The following is a 20,192-nucleotide window of genomic DNA, read 5'->3' on the forward strand; positions in this document are numbered from 1 at the left end:
GCATCTTGTAACAAGAATTGACATACCAATTACCGGGAATCAGCAATCAGTACTTTGAAAACTCACAGCATATCTACATCAACAGTTATATGTATAACATTCATCTCTTAGAATTATGATCTTTCATTCTGAAATTCTGAAAAGCACTTAGTCTACAAACCAATACTCTGAATGTTGAAAAAGCTGAATGAAGCAGCATAAACTGTAGACAACCGTAAAAGACCTTAATCGTCAGAAGTTTAATGATAAAGAATAGTATGTTGGAAAAGCTCAGAAAAGTTGGAATTGAAAAATGGATTGAGCTAACCATGAAGGAGACCAAGGACAAATACAAGGACCATACCCTATATTCAAAGAATCCAGATAATTCTGAATCCGTTGAAATCTTTAGAGAATATCTTGCTCCGAAGTCATGTTAAAATCTTGCGGAAAATCTTTCTCCATCAACCAACGAACTTAGAAATTCCAAAATATCATCATCAATATCTTCGATATTTCTGAGGATATTTTCATAAATATTCTCATCCGAAATTATATACCTCTTCGTGCTTCCTGTGTTTCATTATATTGGAAACTTCTGTAAAATCTAAGTTTAATTTATGAATAAATTATGGAGAAATGTAAAGAAATTGATGCATGAATTAGTATAATATAATGACACTTGATCAACGTGATTATATTACAGTAAGTCATGTTGAATTTCTAATGGAACGTGATGATTCACAGATCATATCATCATCACGTGCCATGTTACATAACTCTTTCATTCAAATTAACTTCTAAACATATCAAGAAAATATATTCTTGATAGTTCTATTCTTAGTGATTCTGGTAATTTAACAAATCAAATCGTGTTATTACGTTCTTTCTTGCTTAAAACATTAATTTCATTCGGAACTCCATACCTACAAATTCTGGACCAATACTTGCGAAAAGAAAACAAAAGCATGAAGCTCCGAAATAGAAAGGGGGTATAAATCGCAACAAATAAGAGGGAGTATTAACTGGGGATGACAATGATTATAAGAAGCAGAAGCAAGGATTTCGAAGTATAAGGGAAGATATAAAGCCCGATAACAATGCATAAATTATAAACTGTGGATATTAATACGAATAGCAATATAAAAACACGGTAGAATTAAGAATAGTATCATCCCAAGGTAATAGTAGAAGTAAACAGATTCTTCTGATGGAAGATTGAAAAGAAGGATGACAGAAATGATAATTAGAAAAATATCAAGGATTAGAACTGGACTAAGCATTTTCATAATCTTTTGGATGTATGAACTAAGAAAGAAAGTATAGGAATGGTGAGAATAATGGGATGGAGGAGTTTAATTTATATTGGAAATATCAGACAGAGTAATCGAGGTAGATCACCGTATTTAATTATAGAGATCTTAATCTCTTTATTCACCGAAGAATCAAATCTCTTAGATTTCGAAGATTTTCTTTAAATCCCTGGAATTCCGGAAATCCACTATGACTACGTCAAAAGTTAAATCCCTATCTCAATCCTTTGTGACAAATTCACTCGCACGCTTCACATAACCGAATCATTTTATCTACATTAGTCAATAATGATAAGACTTTATTTATCGACCCATATTCGTCATGAAAATATTTTTATTGTTAGTCATGACGACCTCACTCAAATTTCGGGACGAAATTTCTTTAACGGGTAGGTACTGTGATGACCCGGGAATTTCCGACCAAATTTAAACTTAATCTTTATATGATTTCGACACGATAAGCAAAGTCTGTAATGTTGAGTCACAAAATTTTGAACTGTTTACATGAATTCATTTAACCTTTGGCAATTCCCGACGATTCATGAACCATTATGTGTAAATAAATATATATATTAATTATTATAAATTAAAATAATATATGAGTTAATTAATTATGTAAATAAAACAATACATGATATTAAAATAAATCTATATATATATATATATATATATAAGGTATATTGAATGTATATTTATATAGTCTCGAATTTATTTAGTAAACGATTGCACCACTCGATAGTTATTTAAACAAGTTAAGATATAGTTATTATACTAAAATTTCTTCGGTATAATTAGTATTAATCTTAATATCAGTAATATTAGTATTGCTATATATAATGTATATAGATATAGATATATTGATATGAAAGTTTATGCATTTAATCTGTTATAATATTATTGTTACTAAAAGTTATTGTTATCATCATTAACATCATTATTATTATTATTATTATTATTATTATTATTATTATTATTATTATTATTATTATTATTATTATTATTATTATTATTATTATTATTATCAAGTATTATGTATTATTACCAACACTATTATTTTCATTATCATTATTATTAAACTTATCATTTTTATTAAAAACTACTATTATTATTATTATTATTATTATTATTATTATAAGTGTCATTTTTATTATAATTATAATTATCATTTTATTATTATTATTATTATTATTAATAGTACTATTATTATCAATATTATTATTATTATATATAGATATGAAAATTTATATATTTGATTATTATTACTAAAAATTATCATTTTTATTTAGAATTAATAGTATCATTATTTGGATTAATACGATTATTAATTATTATATTCAAAATGATCATTCTTAATAAATATCATTCTTTTTGATATCATTTCTTTTATTATTAGAATTTATTTGATATTATTATTATTAATGTTATTATTATTATTCCTATTATTATAATTACTAATACTAATTTATTAACTGAATTTAATCTATAAATTGCAAATAATACAGCTGTGAGTAGATGGAAACAAAGTGTGTTAGCTATCAAAAATCTTATAATTGTACGAACCTGATTACAATCACTATCTGTCATAACCCGTCCTTAACCATAAGAACGTGTTAGATAACGTATGATTTCATTGCGAGGTATTGACCTCTATATGCGACATTTTTAAAAAGGAAAACTGCATATATTATACATTACAAACCAAACCATTATTTTTGTTACAAGCTTTAGACAATAAAAAGATGATTATCGTTTAACGATAATCTTCGACTTACAAACTTTACAAATGATAATAACAACACGATTTCTAGCATATTTTACAACACACGTCCTCGGATATGCAGTTTTATTTTTGACACAAATATGAGTACGCATGATCCTGCTTAGATTCAACATAATGCAGCGGAAGCTTTAATTATCACCTGAGAATAAACATGTTTAAAAACGTCAACATAAAGTTGGTGAGATATAGGTTTAGTGCGCAGCAATATATATATATAGACCACAAGATTTCGTATATAAACATTTCAATAAAAATATTCTAAGTGGTTGAGCACTTGGTAACCATACTTAACATTTTCACGTCGCATATTCCCTTTAATATGAAATCTTACTACACCGTACCAAGTGTAGTCACAAAACGAAGTACTGTGCAACCGTTGAATACTGGTCGTCCAGTCCGGTTGGGGTTGTCAGGCCCGATAGATCTATCAACAGGATTCGCGTTTACAATACCGCTGTAAATATTAGTTACCAAGCTACAGGGAAGTATGCCAGTGGTACAACTCAACGTAGAACATATTTTTCAGTTACTTGTGTCCATATCGTAAAACATAAAATACATGTATTCTCATCCCGAAATATTTAGAGTTTAAAAGTGGGACTATATACTCACTCTTGTCTTGATGATATATATATTTTGACTCGGTCTTCCGGTTGATATCACGAACCTATCCATATATAATATATCAATATGTTTTCATTTTTAAACAAACGTTATAAATATATACTTGTTATACTTTTAATACTTTGAATAATTCCTTAGTCCGTAGTTAGCAGTCCGATGTTAGTAATTCAATTTTAATGGTTCATTTTTAGATGTTTAATATACCCGCAATGAAATAAATAAAACCCCCAACGAAATAAATAAAAACCCATCGTATATGTATTGGTCGAGATTAATCTTGACCCATGGTACCGGTGTTGTCAAATGACGTGTTGCGTACATAAAGTACCGGTGTTGTCAAATGACGTGTTGCGTACAATCATGGGATCTTATGATTAATCTTCTCGTGTTGTTTACGGGTGATCCTGAACCATATAAAATTGAATTATAAGTACATATATATAAAATATCATGTTATCTTAGAAATATGTGATTTATATCATTTTTTTCCAATTGATCCCGTAGTTGAAATGATCTAGGATAACCAATTTTGTTTCGGTCATAGTTTCTTCGTTACAAATCCGTTTTCGTTGATTCAAATTGCCATCTTCTTGGATCGAGTTCTTCTTTAAGACTATGAACTGTAAATACCTTGGTTTGTATTCAAAATCATACGGCATAAGTGAAACATTAGTGAAACATATGAAGTTAAACATTTTTGTTACAACAAAATCATTTAATGACCATTTTTCTAAAAATACCTATACTTTGAAAAACCAAGTTTTACCTTGTTAAATTAACATATAAATAAGTTATGTTACATGTCTTGAAGTATTTTAAAAGTTAAGTTAGAAGGATCTATTTAGTTTGCAAACAAGTTTGAAAACATTCAAACTATGTTCTTGTTGTTAAACTTTTGTACCACAAAATAAGATAGCTATATATATATGAATCGAATAAGGTTATGAACATAAATTCTACCTTAAGTTCCTTGGATGAAGTTGCTGTAAAAGAGAAGTAAGAAGCTAGAATCAAAAGGGTGATAGAAGTGGATGAAAGTTTGGAAGTAAGTTGGTGTTCTTGGAGGGTTTTCTTGAAGTGTTTTTGTATGGTTTTCTTATGGTGTTTTAGTATGGTTTTTGAAGCTAGATCTTTATGGAACTTTGCTGGATTGTTATGGAGTTTAGAGAGTAAGAAAGAGTGTGTGTTTTTAGTTAAGAGATTGAAGTAAAAATGAATCAAAAATGATGATACATATATACTCCTAAAAATGTGATCTTTAAGGATAACATGACAAAATTTTAGTTTGTATTTTTGTAATTAGTCTTGCAATGATTCAAAAGTAATTACCTTATACATAAGGCATGAATAATGGCTGGTTAGGTGGTGATTTGATGTGTATATACCAATAGTAAATACGTATAGAAGCTTGGTATGATACGAGTACAAATACTCTAGGTATACGTATAGAAATTTTGTGAAAAATGGAATGAGGATTCAGATATAGCTATCTTTTGTGAATACACTTATATGATTTTATGTATTTAAGTTCTTAAAAGTGATTAAATACATTACTTATACAATATATGTATAAACATTATATGTCTTAAGTATTTATGTCAAATAACGTTACGTATAGTTATCGTTTTGAAAACTTAAGTTAGTAGTTTCAAAATACACATATAACTTGTTGTTATTAATATAAAATGAGGTATTAAAACATTCCTTAATCATGTTAAATATGTATATATACATATATATACACAAACGTATAATTATCATATATTGTATGGTTCGTGATATCATCGGTCAAACTAGACGGTCAAACGTTGTGTAAAACTCTTTTCGGAAATATCAGTCTCGACAATTTGGATTGCTTATCATGTTGGCAAGGTTTAATTTATGTAAATATTAATCTTATAAGTATAGTATGATCGAAAAAGTGCGGGTCGTTACACTATCTATATATTTTTATATATATATATTTTTTTTGATTATTTCATCTTGAGTGGAATTCACGTACTTCCTGTCTACAATCTGTTACATGTCGACTTCAAGTGACCAATTCATGTTTCTACTCCAATTATTCATCACATTCTATATAATCCACTACTACAGTTCGTTGATAGAAATAGAAAAACAAAAGAACTGAGCCAAATATCTCTGTTCTTGAGCTTTTTAGCCAAATCTAGAATTCGAAACAAATTTCAAAATCTATAAATGTAATCTTGTTAGGAATCATCCACTCAAACTATCTGCAAAGTTTGAGCCTCCAATTCCTCGTAACGATTTCGAATTTTTGAGTCAAAGTTTTTTTTTAAAAAGTCAACATCTGTTCTTCAGCTAAATTCGAACTTAATGCTTCGATTTGAGTTAAATTAATGATTCCTATAGCTTTTGGGAGTGGATTATAATCTTTTTCATTTTGTAACATTTGTCCAAAACATTCCCAAAATCATAATCATTTTTTTTTCTTCATAACCGTGAACCAGCAGCGGTATTTCTGTTTTTATATATATATATTTTTTTTCGTGTGTCTGATAAATTAAATCACAGTTTTACGTTACTTCTGAGAATATACTACATCAAATGGAGATTAATGCTATGAATTGAAGTGGTCTGTCGAGTTGAAGAATAGAGGAGGAAGAAGAAAAAGGGGAAACATAATGGAAGTGTTAAATAAAATTGGGTATGGGTTTAATCAGGAATGAATGGGCAGTGGAACGGTTATGAGTGTGTGCCGGTATTCGAGAGATCGTGGGTTCGAGTCCCGGCAGCAGCATTCTTTTTTTTTGGACTTCTCATCAAAGGTTGTAACCCTTTGTATTTACTATTATTATTATTATTTGTATTATTAGTATTATCAATTATTGTTATTATTAGTTGTTAGTATTATTAATACTAGTAATATGTTTATTAGGATAATTAAAAGTAATATTATTATGGTTGTTACTAAATATAACTATTAGTATTATTAACATAATTAGGAACGTTATTGTTATTACGTAGTATTATTGTTATTATTATTACCAATATTAATATATGTATTATTATTATTACTATTATTATTATTATTATTATTATTATTATTATTATTATTATTATTATTATTATTATGATTATGATTATTATTATTAATATCATTATTATGAACATAATACAAATTATTATTATAAATATTATTACTAGTATCATTTTTTACAAATTGTTAGTATTATTATTATTGTATTATCAACAATAGTATTAGTAATAATATCATTATTATTATTAATGTGATTATTAGTATGGTTATAATTAAACTTACTACCATAATTAACAAAATAGATATCTATATAATTATTATTATTATTAAGTATTAAGCATTATTATCAAAATGATTATTTTCGTTACCATCAATACTGAATTTCTCATTTTATTAAAAACTACTAATATTATCATTATTATAAGATTTAATAATTAAACTATCATTAACAGCATAACGAATATTTTTATACTTACTATTATTAACATCAATATATTTATCACTAATAAGATTATTAACATTATTATTTTTATTAGTAATATTAAGTATCATCAATATTATCATTTTTTTTTATCATTTCAAATATTATTTCCATATTATTACAATTACTAGTTTCAACAAACGAATGATAAATATAAAATATATTTAACATACATAACTTAACAATAGTAATACTTTTATATACAAAATGAATATGCTTAATATAATGAAAAATATATAGGTTAATAATATAAAAATTATATCACAAATAATAATATATATATTTGTTCGATTACAAGTACGTGTGTTAATATATATACAAATGATATAGGTTCGTGAATCTGAGGCCAACCCTGTATTGTTCAATATAGTCATATGTATTTTTACTACAAAATACATTAGGTGAGTTTCATTTGCCCCCTTTTACTCTTTACATTTTTGGGCTGAGAATACATGCAAATGCTTTATTAACTGTTTTACAATATTTATATGCGTGAATTTCATTTGCCCTTTTTACTCTTTACACTTTTGGGCTGAGAATACATGCAATGTTTTAATAACTATTTTACAATATTCATATGCTTGAGTTTCATTTGCCTCCTTTTACTCTTTACATTTTTGGGTTGAGAATATATGCAAATGCTTTATTAACTGTTTTACAATATTTATATGTGTGAGTTTCATTTGCCCTTTTTACTCTTTACACCTTTGGGCTGAGAATACATGCAATGTTTTAATAACTATTTTACAATATTCATATGCGTGAGTTTCATTTGCTCCCTTTTTACTCATTACATTTTTGGGCTGAGAATACATGCAAATGCTTTATTAACTATTTTTACAATATTTATATGCGTGAGTTTCATTACTCCCTTTTTATATATATTTTTGGGACTGAGAATACATGCGCTGCTTTGATAAATGTTTTACGATATAGACACAAGTAATTGAAACTTCATTTTATGGTTGAATTATCGAAGTTGAATATGCCCCTTGTTATTAAGTCTGGTAATCTAAGAATTAGGGAACAGAAACCCTAATTGATGCGAATCCTAAAGATAGATCTATCGGGCCCAACAAGCCCCATCCAAAGTACCAGATGCTTTAGTACTTCAAAATTTATATCATGTCCGAAGGAGGATCCCGAAATGATGAAGATATTCTTATATGCATATTGTGAATGTCGGTTACCAGGTGTTCAATCCATATGAATGATATTTTTGTCTCTATGTATGAGACGTATATTTATGAGAAATGGAAATCTTGTGGTCTATTAATATGATGAAAATGAATATTTATGATAAACTAATGAACTCCCCAACCTTTTAGTTGACACTTTAAAGCATGTTTATTCTCAGGTACGAAAGAAATCTTCCGCTGTGCATTTGCTCATTTTAGAGATATTACTTGGAGTCATTCATGACATATTTCAAAAGACGTTGCATTTTAGTTTTCGAGTTCATCAAGATTATTATTAAGTCAATTATAGTTGGATATAGTATGAAATGGTATGCATGCCGTCAACTTTCGATGAAATGGAAGTTTGTCTTTTAAAAACGAATGCAATGTTTGTAAAATGTATCATATAGAGGTCAAGTACCTCGCGATGTAATCAACTATTGTGAATCGTTTGTAATCGATGTGGACTTCGTCCGAATGGATTAGGACGGGTCGCTTCAAAGGTATGGTCCACACACTCGGTTCATGAGGTCCATGAACACAGCTGGTGCGTTAGTCAACCCAAATGGCATAACCATAAACTCGTAATGACCGTAATGCGTCCTGAAAGCAGTCTTCGGAATATCATCCTCCTTCACCCGCATTTGATGATACCCGAAACGTAAATCGATCTTCGAATAAACCGACGAGGCTTGTAGTTGATCAAATAAGTTGTCGATTCTCGGTAGTGGGTAACGATTCTTGATGGTAAGTTTGTTCAACTCACGGTAGTCGATACACAACCTGAATGTACCATCCTTCTTTTTGACAAACAAAACAGGAGCTCCCCATGGTGATGTACTTGGTCGTATAAAACTACGCTCTAAAAGTTCTTGTAATTGGCTTTGGAGTTCCTTCATTTCGCTGGGTGAAAGTCTGTATGGAGCATGAGCTATTGGTGCAGCTCCTGGTACGAGATCTATTTGAAATTCAACAGATCGTTGTGGAGGTAGTCCCGGTAATTCTTTCGGAAATACATCGGGAAATTCTTTTGCGACGAGAACATCATTGATGTTCTTTTCTTCGGTTTGTACTTTCTCGACATGTGCTAGAACAGCATAGCAATCTTTTCTTATTAGTTTTTGCGCCTTTAAATTACTAATAAGATTTAGCTTCGCATTGCTCTTTTCTCCGTACAACATTAAGGGATTTTCTTTTTCTCGTACAATGCGAATTACATTTTTGTAACATATGATTTCTGCTCTCTCCTTTTTCAACCAATCCATGCCGATTATCACATCAAAACTCCCTAACTCTACTGGTATTAAATCAATCTTAAATGTTTCGCTAACCAAATTAATTTCTCGATTCCGACATATATTATCTGCTGTAATTAATTTACCGTTTGCTAATTTGAGTAAAAATTTGTTATCCAAAGGCGTCAGTGGACAACTTAGTTTAGCACAAAAATCTCTACTCATATAACTTCTATCCGCACCCGAATTAAATAAAACATAAGCAGATTTATTGTCAATAAGAAACGTACCCGTAACAAGCTCCGGGTCTTCCTGCGCTTCTGCCGTATTAATATTGAAAACTCTTCCGCGGCCCTGTCCACTATTATTCCCCTGATTCGAGCAATTTCTACTAATGTGGCCCGGTTTTCCACATGCAAAGCAAACTATGGTGGCATTATCTGTTTCGACATTATTTGTTCTTTTAATTCTGTTAAACTTGGGTCCGTAGGCCTCACACTTTGCCGTACTATGACCATTTCTTCTACACCTAGTGCAAAATGTCGTGCAGAACCCCCGGTGATTCTCTTCACACCTTTGGCATGACTGTTTTTGGGTTTTGTTGCCATTGTTGTTATTGAGATTGTTGTTGGGAATGTTATTGTTGCTATTGTTGTTGTTGTTATTGTTGTTGGGACGGTTATTGTAGTTGTTGTTATGACGTTTGTTGAAGTTGTTATTGCGATTGATGTTGCGGTTATTGGGATAGTTATTGCGATTGTGGTTGTGATTGTTGTTGTTGTATTGGTGACTCTTGTCATTGGTTTCTTCCCACTTTCTCTTGACTTGTTTCATGTTAGCCTCTTCAGTCGTCTACTCTTTAATCCTTCCTTCAATCTGGTTCACTAATTTGTGAGCCATTCGACTTGCCTTTTGTATGGAGGCGGGCTTGTGTGAACTCACATCTTCTTGAATCCTTTCCGGTAACCCTTTTACAAATGCGTCGATCTTCTCTTCTTCGTCTTCGAACGTTCTGGGGCACAATAGGCACAATTCGGTGAATCGTCGTTCGTACATGGTGATATCGAAACCTTGCATTTGTAATCCTCTAAGCTCTACCTTGAGCTTGTTGACCTCGTTTCTGGGACAATACTGCCCGTTCATCAATTGCTTGAATGCTGACCACGGTAGTGCGTAAGCAGCATCTTGTCCTACCTGCTCGAGATAGGTATTCCACCATGTTAGTTCCGTACCTGTGAAGGTATATGTAGCGTACTTTACTTTGTCTTCTTCAGTACATTTACTTATGGCAAACACCGATTTAACCTTCTCGGTCCACCGTTTCAATCCAATTAGACCCTCGGTTTCATCAAATTCCAAAGGTTTGCAGGCAGTGAATTCTTTGTAGGAGCATCCTACGCGATTTCTTGTGAAATTAGTTCCACTGCTAGATCCAGAGTTATTGTTATTTTGCATCGCAGCCTGTACTGCGGCTATGTTGGCTGCAAGGAAAACACGGAAGTCTTCCTCGCTCATGTTCAAATTCTGACGAGTCGCCGGTGCCATTTCCTTCAAAAATAGCCCAAAATAATTAAGTTAATCATATAGAATTTTAAGAGTAGTCAATAGTATTTCGTAGCATAGTATGAACTTATTTATAAAAGCTTTTTCTTCATATTAGCGTTTTATAGTTTTTAATTCGGGTAGTATCTACCCGTTAAGTTCATACTTAGTAGCTAATATACAATTCAACTACTACAATTCTATATGAAAAAACTGATTATAATAAAATTTTGCGTTCAAATTTTATAGAATATTTTACAAATACATATAGGATGAAATATAGCACATAATAACTTTGCTACTCGGCAGCTATAAAAGCAATTCTAGTTAATACGTAAGTTGTTCAGCAAAAGAAATAAAGACACGTAATTCATAAGTCCAGAAACAAGTCATGCATTCTGGTTTTACTAAGATGACTTCCCATCCTTAGTCTTGTGGAAAGTAACCGTTATGACCATTGGCTAGGCAGCATGTTGTAATGTCGTCAAAAGGACGAGGGTTTTGTAATGTCCAACAGCCCCGTAATAATCTAAAAACCTTGTTTCTCACCCCAACTACTGAATCCGTCACCTGTGGGAATGTTTAATTTAATAGTTGTAATCCGATGTTCTTTTTCTCACTTTGGTGAGAAGCGAACATCACTAACCCGTAAGTATAACATGCTTCTTTATGTTGCATGTTAGAAGCTCTTTCTAACTCATGAAATCCTATGTTAGGATATGTTGAGTCAAAATAGGTTCTTAACCCGTAGTGTAAAATTGCATTTGGGTTCCCCGTATTTAACGCTTTAAAGAAAACACGGCATAACTTACGGTCTCCCCAATGCGATATACCCCACCTATCAAAGGAAAGCCTTTTATATACTAAGGCATTTCTGGAAAGTCTTTCAAATGTTTGACAAGTTAATTTCGCCATAACTAAATGTGCTGATGAATTCTGACCGACTCTAGACAAGATTTCCTTAATCATATCCTCTGGTAGGTCTTCTAAAATATTTAGTTGTCTACCCTTAACGTCCATTTTGTTTTTATACCGTAAAATAGACAATGATTAGATTCATAAAAGATAATTAATAAACAATACAAGCAGTTTTTTTTACATAGAACATAAAAGTACAAGCACACTATAATACATATAATACACAACATGATTACAACTCCCTAATCTGAATCACTGGTTTCTTCTTCTTCGGACTTGGTTAGCTTTCCTAATTTTCTAGGGATATATGGTGTTCCTCTAATACGAGCCGTCATTTTCCACAATGGTTTAGAAAAATCTGGTGGTTTAGAGGTTCCAGGGTTATTGTTTCAATTTAGGAAATACGGATGTTGCTGATACATATAAAGCTCATCGGGGTTGGAATCAGGTTTCTCTATTTTTATACATTTCCCATTTTTATTTTCTTTTGCTATATTAAATTGGGTCGAGGTAATTTCTATAACATCATCGGAATCCTTATCGGGATTCGATTCATCAGAAAATTGGTAATCTTCCCAATATTTGGCTTCCTCGGCGGAAACACCATTGACCATTTTTAACTTTGATCCGTTGGTTGAGAATTTTCTTTTATTTAATCGATTTACCATTTTTAACCTATATATTTATCAAATTGTAATAATAGACCACAAGATTTCATATTTCAATATACATCCCATACATAGAGATAAAAATCATTCATATGGTGAACAGCTGGTAACCGACATTAACAAGATGCATATAAGAATATCCCCTATCATTCTGGGAAATCCATCGGACATGATAAAACAACATCGAAGTACTAAAGCATCCGCAACCATGGATGGGGTTCGTTAGGCCCAATAGATCTATCCTTAGGATTCACGTCAATTAGTAGATTGGTTTACTAATTCTTAGGTTACCAAGCAAAAAGGGGCATATTCGGCTTCGATCATTCACCCATATAATGTAGTTTCATTTACTTGTGTCTATTTCATTAAACATTTATAAAACTGCATGTATTCTCATCCCAAAATATTAGATTTTAAAAGTGGGACTATAACTCACTTTCACAGATTTTTACTTCGTCGGGAAGTAAGACTTGGCCACTGGTCGATTCACGAACCTATAAGAAATATGTACATATATATCAAAGTATTTTCAAAATATATTTACAACATTTTTAATACGTTTTACTATTTTAAGTTTATTAAATCAGCTGTCCTCATTAGTAACCTACAACTAGTTGTCCACAGTTAGATGTACATAAATAAATCGATATATATATATTATCTTGAATCAATCCACGACCCAGTGTATACACGTCTCAGGCTAGTTCACAACTCAAAGTATATATATTTTTGGAATCAACCTCAACCATGTATAGCTAACTCCAACATTACTGCATATAGAGTGTCTATGGCTGTTCCAAATAATATATATACATGGGTCGATATGATATGTCAAAACATTTGCATACGTGTCTATGGTATCCCAAGATTACATAATATATTAGAATACATGTATAATACAATATGAGTTAGTTAGGATATGATTAATATAGATTTGTTACCAATTTTCACGTAGCTACAACAAGAAAAATTTTCCAATCTTGTTTTACCCATAAATTCTTCGTTTTAAATCCGTTTTGAGTTTTTTCAAGGTGATATGGTTTCATATTGAACTTAAGTTTATGAATTTAAACAAAAAAAGTATAAGTTTATAGTCGGAAATACAGGTTACAAGTCATTTTTGTAAAGGTAGTCATTTCAGTCGAAAAAACGACCTCTAGATGACCATTTTGGAAAACATACTTTCACTTTTAGTTTAACCATGATTTTTGGATATAGTTTCATGTTCATAAGAAAAATCATTTTCCCTGAAGAACAACTTTTAAATCAAAGTTTATCATAGTTTTTAATTAACTAACCCAAAACAGCCCGTGGTGTTACTACGACGGCGTTTATCCGGTTTTACGGTGTTTTTCGTGTTTTACGGTTTTAAATCATTAAGTTAGCATATCATATAGATATAGAACATGTGTTTAGTTGATTTTAAAAGTCAAGTTAGAAGGATTAACTTTGTTTGCGAACAAGTTTAGAATTAACTAAACTATGTTCTAGTGATTACATGTTCAAATCTTCGAATAAGATAGTTATACATATATGAATCGAATGATGTTATGAACATTATTACTACCTCAAGTTTAGTAGGTAAACCTACTAGAAATGATGAAAAAATAACTTGAGCTTCAAAGGATCTTTGATGGCTTGGAAGTTCTTGAAATAGAATCATGACACAAAAACAAGTTCAAGTAAGATTATTACTCGAATTAAGATAGTTATAGTTATAGAAATTGAATCTAATCTTGAATATGAATATTAACTTGATTTAGAAAGATAACCTACTATAAATAACAAAAGTTTCTTGATCTTAGATGATTGCTTAGAATGGATTAGGAAACTTGGAAGTAAACTTATAAACTTGGAAGTGTTCTTGATGTGTTCTTGAGTAATTGTTTTTATGATGATTATAGGTAATAACCAAAGCTTGTATTTGATATTTTTGCTGGAAAAATAGTAACTTAGACGTTCATGGAAGAGTGTGTGTATTTTGAGAGAGAATTGGGAAGAAAATTGGAAGTGAAATGGAGTAGGTGGTGAGTGGTGAAGGTGAGTGGGGTTAAAAGGAGTTCTTGTTTTTGTTTCCTTGCTCATAAGTCATGCTAGTTGTTAAATGATGGTTCCTACATGGTTAGGTGACTCACATGGGCTGCTAAGAGCTGATCATTAGATTGTATATACCAATAGTAAATACATTTATAAGCTGTGTATTGTACGAGTACAAATACGAGTGCATACGAGTAGAATTGTTGATGAAAACGAATGAGGATGTAATTGTAAGCATTTTTGTTAAGTAGAAGTACTTTGATAAGTGTCTTGAAGTATTTTAAAAGTGTATAAATACATATTTAAACACTACATGTATATACATTTTAACTGAGTCGTTAAGTCATCGTTAGTCGTTACATGTAAGTGTTGTTTTGAAACCTTTAAGTTAACGATCTCATTTAATGTTGTTAACCCATTGTTTATTATATCTAATGAGATGTTAAATTATTACATTATCAAGATATTATGATGTATGAATATATCTTAATATGATATATATACATTAAAATGTCACAACGATAATCGTTACATATATGCCTCGTTTCAAAATTCTTAAGTTAGTAGTCTTGTTTTACATATGTAGTTCATTGTTAACATGCTTAATGATATATATAATTATCATTTTATCATGTTAAATATAATGTAACAATATCTTAATATGATACATATGTATTTAGTAAGACGTTGTAATAACAATAATCGTTATATATATCGCTTCGAGTTTCTTAACTTAGTAGTCTCATTTTTATGTATATAAGTCATTGTTAATATACTTATGGAGATACTTACTTATCATAATCTCATGTTAACTATATGTATATCCATATATATATCGTCATGCCATTTTTACAAGTTTTAACATTCGTGAATTGCCGGTCAACTTGGGTGGTCAATTGTCTACATGAAACTCATTTCAAATAATCAAGTCTTAACAAGTATTATTGCTTAACATGTTGGAAACATTTAATCATGCAAATATAGTTTTCAATTAATATATAATCATGGAAAAGTTTGGGTCACTACAGTATCTACCCGTCAAATAAATTTCGTCCCGAAATTTTAAGCTGTTGAAGGTGTTGACGCATCTTCTGGAAATAGGTGAGGGTATTTCAGCTTCATCTAATCTTCATGCTTCATTTGACAAATTTCGTTCATATCTCGTTCTAGCTAAAACGGTGGTCTATACCGACCATTCTGCTCTTAGATACCTATTTTCAAGACAAGATGCCAAACCACGATTAATCCGTTGGATCTTACTCTTACAAAAATTCGATATTGAAATTCAAGACAAAAAGGGAGCAAAAAATCTAGCCGCTGATCATTTTTCTCGTCTTAAAAATCCTGAATTAGAAGTTCTAAATGAATCGGCCATACAAGACAACTTTCCTGATGAATATCTATTGAAGATCGATTATAATGAAATTCCATGGTTTGCAGACTATGCAAACTACTTAGTATGTAGATTCCTTGAAAAAGGGTTTTCGTACCAAAAACAAAATAAATTCTTTAGTGATATAAAACACTATTTCTGGGAAGATCCACATTTGTTTAAAAGTTGTCCCGATGGAATAATACACCGATGTGTATTTGGGGATGAAGCTAGTCAAATCTTAAACCATTGTCACACAGGACCAACAGGAGGGCATTATGGGCCTCAACTCACAGCAAAAAAAGTCTATGACGCTGGATTCTATTGGCCTACAATTTTCAAAGATGTGCACCTTCTTTATAAATCCTGTGATGCTTGTCAAAGGGCCGGAAAAATAAGTCAACGTGATGAAATGCCACAAAATGTCATTCAAGTATGTGAAGTATTTGACGTTTAGGGTATTGAATTTATGGGTCCATTTCCAAAATCTCATAATAATCTCTACATTCTCGTTGCCATTGATTATGTATCTAAATGGGTGGAAGCATAAGCTATCCCAACTAACGATGCACGAGTTGTAGTCAATTTCTTAAAACGTCTTTTTGCTAGGTTCGGAACACCGAAAGCTTTAATAAGTGATCGGGGTACTCATTTTTGTAATAATGAATTTGAAAAAGTTCTCAAAAGATATGGAGTAACTCATAAAATCTCAAACGCTTATCATCCACAAACAAGTGGACAAGTTGAAAATACCAACCGAGCATTAAAACGTATTCTAGAGAAAATCGTAGGATCAAATCCGAAGGAATGGTCCATGAAATTGGAGGATGCACTCTGGGCTTTTAGAACAACCTACAAAACTCCAATTGGAACCACACCTTCTAAACTCGTTTACGAAAAAGCATGTCACCTTCCAGTTGAAATTGAGCACAAAGCATTTTGGGCTTTGAAGACATGTAATCTTGATTAACATGAAGCCAGACGTCTACGATTAAGTCAACTAAACGAATTAGAAGAATTAAGAAATAAAGCATATGAAAATTCGTTAATCTATAAGGAAAGAACAAAGAAATGGCATGATAAAAGAATCAGAAGTTCAAAAGAATTTAAGGAAGGAGACAGAGTTCTTCTTTTCAATTCACGATTCAATCTATTTCCTGGAAAATTGAAATCAAGATGGTCTGGACCATTCATAGTCAAAAGAGTTTTCTCGTACGGAACAATAGAGTTAATAAATTCAAATGGGATTGAATTTAAAGTTAATGGTCATAGAGTTAAACATTACATAGATAATCCAATGAAAGTTGAAGATGAAGTTAATCACAATTTCGACACCACAGCTAACTAAGTGTGGGGAGATTAAAATGTTCTAAGAAATAATATAATGTTGTTTAGAGTTAGATGTTCTGTTTTCGTGTAGTTCTCGAGAATGGAATCCGATTGGTCTTTTCCTAGCAGACCCTAAAGAACTAGTCTTCTCCCCCCATTTTGAATTTTTATTTTTTTTAGGTTTTACGAGATGAAGAATTCCTTTGATTTGAACCATGGTCTACTACTACATGCTATGATTACTAAACGTAATAATAACACCTTCCCGAGTGAAGTGGTATCATTCATAAGAGGCAAAATGGACGAAGTATGGAAAGAACTCAGGAACAATCATAATAAGATACATTTTGGTAAAGGAAAATCAAAATCCTCAGCAAAAAGAAGAGCACGACACCTTGAAAGATGTCATAAATGTGGAAAATGGTCACACAAAGGGAAATGTTCAAACAACCGGGCATATTCCAATACCGAATTCATTACTCTATGCAGAGAAGGACCGTTCATATGTTTAGAAGAAAAGTTGTTAAAAATTCGAGGATACGCTTATGTAGCTATGGAAAACCAAATCGAACGACTCTCCTATGAGTCGGCTAAAGCAGGGCACTGAGAATTCTATCTCACAGGTAAGTATGTACAGTTTTTATTTTTATTTATTACTTTTAACCTTTTGATAATAAACGCTGAATCGTTCGCTATAAAGTATTAAATTGATATTCAATAAAATTAGGTATAATAAACTGAAATTATTGATATCAGACAAAAATTTAATGCATCGCTGCGAAATTTACCGTTTATTCATAAGGTATAAATATCTTTAATCAATCAATCTAAAATATTTCAGAAATTCGTCAGGAGTAAAACTAGGTAATATAGCCGAAATTACTTTACCTAAAAGAGGGACGTATATTTTTGTTAATATTTGATTGATTAAAGTGGGATAAAAGACCAAAAAGATTTTTATTTTTACCACGTTTTTAAAATTAATATTAATTTATTAATATCGTAAATTTTTAAAAATTAATATATAAGTATATTATTTTAAATATAAGTTTATAAAATTAATGTATGTAAAATATTATTAATATTTATATGAAATTTTATGCATTTTAAATTTAAGTTTGGTGTGAATTTAAAAACAAAAATGTACTTTATTTCATATTTAAAATTCGTCGTAAGTTGAAGACTAGGTTATGGAACCGAAATTGCTTTACCCACGGGCGGGACGAGAAATTTTATTATCATTATTTTTAATTTTATTGATCTAAAGTATGTCAAAAACATAAAAAAAAACCCAACAATCTTTGCTTTTAAAAAAACACTTTAAAATGACAAATTTTAAATTTTGTCGAGGGACAAACTAGGTAAACATACCGAAACGCCCTCAAACTAAAAAGAAACAAAATTTTTAAAATTAATCAATTGTATTATAAGTTAAAGGTTTTATATAAAAAAAATACAGAATTATACCCCATGCGATCGCACGGGGTTTACCCTATATATCCATGCGGTCGCATGGACTTAAAAAACTGGGCAGATACAAAATGCATCGACCTGCTTCTGTCTCTCACAAATAACACATACATATCACGAACAAATACCCAAAAACACCACTAAAATTCGCAATTTCTCACCAGTTTTCACCAAATCTTCACTAAAATCACAATGAGGAGATATCTTGCAAGAAATTTTTCAAGGAAGGTAACAATTTCACCCCTAAAACACTCTTAAATTCGAAATATTAGTGTTCTTGAGCAATTTTTTACCTAATTTAATTTTTATGATTTCTAGCCTAATTAGAGTTAAATTGTTAGTATATTATACTTGTATAACCTAGATTGATGCTATTTAACACGATTAGAAGCCTTAATCTTCAAAATTTTTAGAAATCTAAGGTTTGTGTTCTTGAGCAATTGCGGCTTTTTGATATAAACAAGTTATGGCTAATTTTTGTTATGAATTATTGCTAAATTAAGTAGTGTAACATGTTTAGGTTGCTAAATGATCTAAACTTTGATCCTAAACATGAGTTTTGAGCATCAAAGTGGACTTTTTAAGTCTAAAATTCATAAACTTGATTAATTTGATATAAATGCCATTTGAAACTTGTTTAATTGCTAGTAATAATTATTTTGACATGTTATTTGAGTTGAATGCTTATGAACCTTGTATGCATTTTCATATATGCTTATTGAAATAGTGTAGAATTGTTAAATTTGTGAAAATGTGTATAGGTTTAATATTGATTAAACATGTTATTGTAATGATGTTAATTTATTATTTTGCTAACACGAATGCATATTTGGATGTACAAATTTTGTGTTTAATATGTTTTGCAGAGAAATACAGATACTGATGGTGGATCATCATCGTCTAGACAACCTGAACAAGAACCACAACCAGAGATGCAACCTGAACCACAACAACAAGAACAACACCAATATCATAATCAACACCTACCATATTATGAACCGGAACTACAATTTTTTACTGCCTACATAATATTTTCCGTTCACCAGTAATAGAACACTCAAGAAATCATGAACAGGAGTTACATCCCAATCTAAGATTTGATCAAAGCTGGAGAGATTACCCAACGTATCAACGTAACAAATTTAAGCTTTGCACCAAAAATGTAGAAGTACCAAGGGTAATAGATTGGGAGCCTTTGGAAAGGGTCAACCTAGCTAACTCAGTTAGGCTATTACTAATCCAAAGGTATGGCAACTCTTCTTTTC

Source organism: Rutidosis leptorrhynchoides, chromosome 10 (assembly GCF_046630445.1).
Source record: "Rutidosis leptorrhynchoides isolate AG116_Rl617_1_P2 chromosome 10, CSIRO_AGI_Rlap_v1, whole genome shotgun sequence".
In the NCBI taxonomy this organism is placed as follows: domain Eukaryota; kingdom Viridiplantae; phylum Streptophyta; class Magnoliopsida; order Asterales; family Asteraceae; genus Rutidosis; species Rutidosis leptorrhynchoides.